Consider the following 7,387-nt stretch of genomic DNA (forward strand, 5'->3'; position numbering starts at 1 on the left):
TATTTAGCAAGTGAGTATGACAAAAGCCAAGCACCCTTAAACAACAGATAACAACACGGGATTACACCACAAGAACTCAGCAGGGTCCTAAAGGTATCTGGTTTTAGGTGCAGTAGTCAATTTTAAAAGTAAATGCTTGCCTTTTTCCCTGGATTTACTGTTTGGGAATAAATTTACAGAGGCTGATTTTATGTGAGGTACTGTCTGATTCCGCCAACGGAGCACGTCCTGACTAGGAAGTGTGGCTCAAAATTGTTATTTACCCTAAAACTCTTTGGGTGTTTTACATCTATTATCAGTTAATTTATAGTAGTTGGTAGGTGCATTCGCACTTGGGAGTCCGTAAGATCAGCGAGGTAGTCTAGGTGCCATCGGTGAGCAGTTAGCTTGGGGCTAACTAGGATCTAAATAGGGAGAGAGACAGTGATTTAATTTAGTAGTAAGTGACTTTACAAGGCTAATAAGACTCATGCATTTACCAAAGTTGTTGCCTTTTAAAATAATATTCAGCAAGTGAGTATGACAAAAGCCAAGCACCCTTAAACAACAGATAACAACACAGGGATTACACCACAAGAACTCAGCAGGGTCCTAAAGGTATCTGGTTTTAGGTGCAGTAGTCAATTTTTTAAAAGTAAATGCTTGCCTTTTTCCCTGGATTTACTGTTTGGGAATAAATTTACAGAGGCTGATTTTATGTGAGGTACTGTCTGATTCCGCCAACGGAGCACGTCCTGACTAGGAAGTGTGGCTCAAAAATTGTTATTTACCCTAAAACTCTTTGGGTGTTTTACATCTATTATCAGTTAATTTATAGTAGTTGGTAGGTGCATTCGCACTTGGAGGAGTCCGTAAGATCAGCGTAGGTAGTCTAGGTGCAGTCAATTGAGCAGTTAGCTTGGGGGCTAACTAGGATCTAAATAGGGAGAGAGACAGTGATTTAATTTAGTAGTAAGTGACTTTACAAGGCTAATAAGACTCATGCATTTACCAAAGTTGTTGCCTTTTAAAATAATATTCAGCAAGTGAGTATGACAAAAGCCAAGCACCCTTAAACAACAGATAACAACACGGGGATTACACCACAAGAACTCAGCAGGGTCCTAAAGGTATCTGGTTTTAGGTGCAGTAGTCAATTTTAAAAGTAAATGCTTGCCTTTTTCCCTGGATTTACTGTTTGGGAATAAATTTACAGAGGCTGATTTTATGTGAGGTACTGTCTGATTCCCCAACGGAGCACGTCCTGACTAGGAAGTGTGGCTCAAAATTGTTATTTACCCTAAAACTCTTTGGGTGTTTTACATCTATTATCAGTTAATTTATAGTAGTTGGTAGGTGCATTCGCACTTGGAGGAGTCCGTAAGATCAGCGTAGGTAGTCTAGGTGCCGGTGAGCAGTTAGCTTGGGGGCTAACTAGGATCTAAATAGGGGAGAGAGACAGTGATTTAATTTAGTAGTAAGTGACTTTACAAGGCTAATAAGACTCATGCATTTACCAAAGTTGTTGCCTTTTAAAATAATATTCAGCAAGTGAGTATGACAAAAGCCAAGCACCCTTAAACAACAGATAACAACACGGGATTACACCACAAGAACTCAGCAGGGTCCTAAAGGTATCTGGTTTTAGGTGCAGTAGTCAATTTTAAAAGTAAATGCTTGCCTTTTTCCCTGGATTTACTGTTTGGGAATAAATTTACAGAGGCTGATTTTATGTGAGGTACTGTCTGATTCCGCCAACGGAGCACGTCCTGACTAGGAAGTGTGGCTCAAAAATTGTTATTTACCCTAAAACTCTTTGGGTGTTTTACATCTATTATCAGTTAATTTATAGTAGTTGGTAGGTGCATTCGCACTTGGAGGAGTCCGTAAGATCAGCGTAGGTAGTCTAGGTGCCACTGGTGAGCAGTTAATGCTTGGGGCTAACTAGGATCTAAATAGGGGAGAGAGACAGTGATTTAATTTAGTAGTAAGTGACTTTACAAGGCTAATAAGACTCATGCATTTACCAAAGTTGTTGCCTTTTAAAATAATATTCAGCAAGTGAGTATGACAAAAGCCAAGCACCCTTAAACAACAGATAACAACACGGGATTACACCACAAGAACTCAGCAGGGTCCTAAAGGTATCTGGTTTTAGGTGCAGTAGTCAATTTTAAAAGTAAATGCTTGCCTTTTTCCCTGGATTTACTGTTTGGGAATAAATTTACAGAGGCTGATTTTATGTGAGGTACTGTCTGATTCCCGCCAACGGAGCACGTCCTGACTAGGAAGTGTGGCTCAAAATTGTTATTTACCCTAAAACTCTTTGGGTGTTTTACATCTATTATCAGTTAATTTATAGTAGTTGGTAGGTGCATTCGCACTTGGAGGAGTCCGTAAGATCAGTAGGTAGTCTAGGTGCCACGCGGTGAGCAGTTAGCTTGGGGCTAACTAGGATCTAAATAGGGGAGAGAGACAGTGATTTAATTTAGTAGTAAGTGACTTTACAAGGCTAATAAGACTCATGCATTTACCAAAGTTGTTGCCTTTTAAAATAATATTCAGCAAGTGAGTATGACAAAAGCCAAGCACCCTTAAACAACAGATAACAACACGGGGATTACACCACAAGAACTCAGCAGGGTCCTAAAGGTATCTGGTTTTAGGTGCAGTAGTCAATTTTTAAAAGTAAATGCTTGCCTTTTTCCCTGGATTTACTGTTTGGGAATAAATTTACAGAGGCTGATTTTATGTGAGGTACTGTCTGATTCCCGCCAACGGAGCACGCCCTGACTAGGAAGTGTGGCTCAAAATTGTTATTTACCCTAAAACTCTTTGGGTGTTTTACATCTATTATCAGTTAATTTATAGTAGTTGGTAGGTGCATTCGCACTTGGAGGGAGTCCGTAAGATCAGCGAGGTAGTCTAGGTGCCACTGGTGAGCAGTTAAATGCTTGGGGCTAACTAGGATCTAAATAGGGGAGAGAGACAGTGATTTAATTTAGTAGTAAGTGACTTTACAAGGCTAATAAGACTCATGCATTTACCAAAGTTGTTGCCTTTTAAAATAATATTCAGCAAGTGAGTATGACAAAAGCCAAGCACCCTTAAACAACAGATAACAACACGGGGATTACACCACAAGAACTCAGCAGGGTCCTAAAGGTATCTGGTTTTAGGTGCAGTAGTCAATTTTAAAAGTAAATGCTTGCCTTTTTCCCTGGATTTACTGTTTGGGAATAAATTTACAGAGGCTGATTTTATGTGAGGTACTGTCTGATTCCGCCAACGGAGCACGTCCTGACTAGGAAGTGTGGCTCAAAATTGTTATTTACCCTAAAACTCTTTGGGTGTTTTACATCTATTATCAGTTAATTTATAGTAGTTGGTAGGTGCATTCGCACTTGGAAGTCCGTAAGATCAGCGTCCTAAAGGTAGTCTAGGTGCCACGGTGAGCAGTTAATGCTTGGGGGCTAACTAGGATCTAAATAGGGGAGAGAGACAGTGATTTAATTTAGTAGTAAGTGACTTTACAAGGCTAATAAGACTCATGCATTTACCAAAGTTGTTGCCTTTTAAAATAATATTCAGCAAGTGAGTATGACAAAAGCCAAGCACCCTTAAACAACAGATAACAACACGGGATTACACCACAAGAACTCAGCAGGGTCCTAAAGGTATCTGGTTTTAGGTGCAGTAGTCAATTTTAAAAGTAAATGCTTGCCTTTTTCCCTGGATTTACTGTTTGGGAATAAATTTACAGAGGCTGATTTTATGTGAGGTACTGTCTGATTCCGCCAACGGAGCACGTCCTGACTAGGAAGTGTGGCTCAAAAATTGTTATTTACCCTAAAACTCTTTGGGTGTTTTACATCTATTATCAGTTAATTTATAGTAGTTGGTAGGTGCATTCGCACTTGGAGTCCGTAAGATCAGCGTCCTAAAGGTAGTCTAGGTGCCAGGTGAGCAGTTAATGCTTGGGGCTAACTAGGATCTAAATAGGGGAGAGAGACAGTGATTTAATTTAGTAGTAAGTGACTTTACAAGGCTAATAAGACTCATGCATTTACCAAAGTTGTTGCCTTTTAAAATAATATTCAGCAAGTGAGTATGACAAAGCCAAGCACCCTTAAACAACAGATAACAACACGGGGATTACACCACAAGAACTCAGCAGGGTCCTAAAGGTATCTGGTTTTAGGTGCAGTAGTCAATTTTAAAAGTAAATGCTTGCCTTTTTCCTGGATTTACTGTTTGGGAATAAATTTACAGAGGCTGATTTTATGTGAGGTACTGTCTGATTCCCGCCAACGAGCACGTCCTGACTAGGAAGTGTGGCTCAAGAATTGTTATTTACCCTAAAACTCTGTGGGTGTTTTACATCTATTATCAGTTAATGTATAGTAGTTGGTAGGTGCATTCGCACTACACCACAAGAACTCAGCAGGGTCCTAAAGGTATCTGGTTTTAGGTGCAGTAGTCAATTTTTAAAAGTAAATGCTTGGGGCTAACTAGGATCTAAATAGGGGAGAGAGACAGTGATTTAATTTAGTAGTAAGTGACTTTACAAGGCTAATAAGACTCATGCATTTACCAAAGTTGTTGCCTTTTAAAATAATATTCAGCAAGTGAGTATGACAAAAGCCAAGCACCCTTAAACAACAGATAACAACACGGGGATTACACCACAAGAACTCAGCAGGGTCCTAAAGGTATCTGGTTTTAGGTGCAGTAGTCAATTTTTTAAAAGTAAATGCTTGCCTTTTTCCCTGGATTTACTGTTTGGGAATAAATTTACAGAGGCTGATTTTATGTGAGGTACTGTCTGATTCCCGCCAACGGAGCACGTCCTGACTAGGAAGTGTGGCTCAAAAATTGTTATTTACCCTAAAACTCTTTGGGTGTTTTACATCTATTATCAGTTAATTTATAGTAGTTGGTAGGTGCATTCGCACTTGGAGGGAGTCCGTAAGATCAGCGTCCTAAAGGTAGTCTAGGTGCCAGGTGAGCAGTTAATGCTTGGGGGCTAACTAGGATCTAAATAGGGGAGAGAGACAGTGATTTAATTTAGTAGTAAGTGACTTTACAAGGCTAATAAGACTCATGCATTTACCAAAGTTGTTGCCTTTTAAAATAATATTCAGCAAGTGAGTATGACAAAAGCCAAGCACCCTTAAACAACAGATAACAACACGGGGATTACACCACAAGAACTCAGCAGGGTCCTAAAGGTATCTGGTTTTAGGTGCAGTAGTCAATTTTTAAAAGTAAATGCTTGCCTTTTTCCCTGGATTTACTGTTTGGGAATAAATTTACAGAGGCTGATTTTATGTGAGGTACTGTCTGATTCCCACCAACGGAGCACGTCCTGACTAGGAAGTGTGGCTCAAAAATTGTTATTTACCCTAAAACTCTTTGGGTGTTTTACATCTATTATCAGTTAATTTATAGTAGTTGGTAGGTGCATTCGCACTTGGAGGGAGACCACAAGAACTCAGCAGGGTCCTAAAGGTAGTCTAGGTGCCAGGTGAGCAGTTAATGCTTGGGGCTAACTAGGATCTAAATAGGGAGAGAGACAGTGATTTAATTTAGTAGTAAGTGACTTTACAAGGCTAATAAGACTCATGTTATTTACCAAAGTTGTTGCCTTTTAAAATAATATTCAGCAAGTGAGTATGACAAAAGCCAAGCACCCTTAAACAACAGATAACAACACGGGATTACACCACAAGAACTCAGCAGGGTCCTAAAGGTATCTGGTTTTAGGTGCAGTAGTCAATTTTAAAAGTAAATGCTTGCCTTTTTCCCTGGATTTACTGTTTGGGAATAAATTTACAGAGGCTGATTTTATGTGAGGTACTGTCTGATTCCCGCCAACGGAGCACGTCCTGACTAGGAAGTGTGGCTCAAAAATTGTTATTTACCCTAAAACTCTTTGGGTGTTTTACATCTATTATCAGTTAATTTATAGTAGTTGGTAGGTGCATTCGCACTTGGAGGAGTCCACAAGATCAGCGTCCTAAAGGTATCTGTTTTAGGTGCAGTAGTCAATTTGAGCAGTTAGCTTGGGGGCTAACTGTTTGGGATCTAAATAGGAGAGAGACAGTGATTTAATTTAGTAGTAAGTGACTTTACAAGGCTAATAAGACTCATGCATTTACCAAAGTTGTTGCCTTTTAAAATAATATTCAGCAAGTGAGTATGACAAAAGCCAAGCACCCTTAAACAACAGGTAACAACACGGGATTACATCACAAGAACTCAGCAGGGTCCTAAAGGTATCTGGTTTTAGGTGCAGTAGTCAATTTTAAAAGTAAATGCTTGCCTTTTTCCCTGGATTTACTGTTTGGGAATAAATTTACAGAGGCTGATTTTATGTGAGGTACTGTCTGATTCCCGCCAACGGAGCACGTCCTGACTAGGAAGTGTGGCTCAAAATTGTTATTTACCCTAAAACTCTTTGGGTGTTTTACATCTATTATCAGTTAATGTATAGTAGTTGGTAGGTGCATTCGCACTTGGAGGAGTCCTAAGATCAGGTAGGTAGTCTAGGTGCATTGGTGAGTTTAAAAGTTAATGCTTGGGGCTAACTAGGATCTAAATAGGGGAGAGAGACAGTGATTTAATTTAGTAGTAAGTGACTTTACAAGGCTAATAAGACTCATGCATTTTCCAAAGTTGTTGCCTTTTAAAATAATATTCAGCAAGTGAGTATGACAAAAGCCAAGCACCCTTAAACAACAGATAACAACACGGGGATTACACCACAAGAACTCAGCAGGGTCCTAAAGGTATCTGGTTTTAGGTGCAGTAGTCAATTTTTAAAAGTAAATGCTTGCCTTTTTCCCTGGATTTACTGTTTGGGAATAAATTTACAGAGGCTGATTTTATGTGAGGTACTGTCTGATTCCCGCCAACGGAGCACGTCCTGACTAGGAAGTGTGGCTCAAAAATTGTTATTTACCCTAAAACTCTTTGGGTGTTTTACATCTATTATCAGTTAATGTATAGTAGTTGGTAGGTGCATTCGCACTTGGAGGAAGTCCGTAAGATCAGTGTAGGTAGTCTAGGTGCCATGGTGAGCAGTTAGCTTGGGGGCTAACTAGGATCTAAATAGGGAGAGAGACAGTGATTTAATTTGTGAAGTTTTGGTAATAAAATCAGCTTTACCCCCCCAAATTAAAAAAAAAAAAAAAAAAAAAAAAAAAAAAAAAAAAAAAAAAAAAAAAACTTTTTTCCAATTTTAAAAAAAACATAAAGTTTTTTTTTTAACCAATAAGGGGCAGTTTGGGGTTTTTTTTCCTTGAAAGAAAAAAAAAAAAATAAACAAAAAATTTAACCTTTTTTGTTTGGCCAAAGGAAAAAATGGGTTTTTTTGCCGGGGGGCAGGGAAAAAAAAAACCAAAAA

This window comes from Protopterus annectens, chromosome 1.part1, assembly GCF_019279795.1.
Source record: "Protopterus annectens isolate FY-2018-M chromosome 1.part1, PAN1.0, whole genome shotgun sequence".
Taxonomy (NCBI): domain Eukaryota; kingdom Metazoa; phylum Chordata; order Ceratodontiformes; family Protopteridae; genus Protopterus; species Protopterus annectens.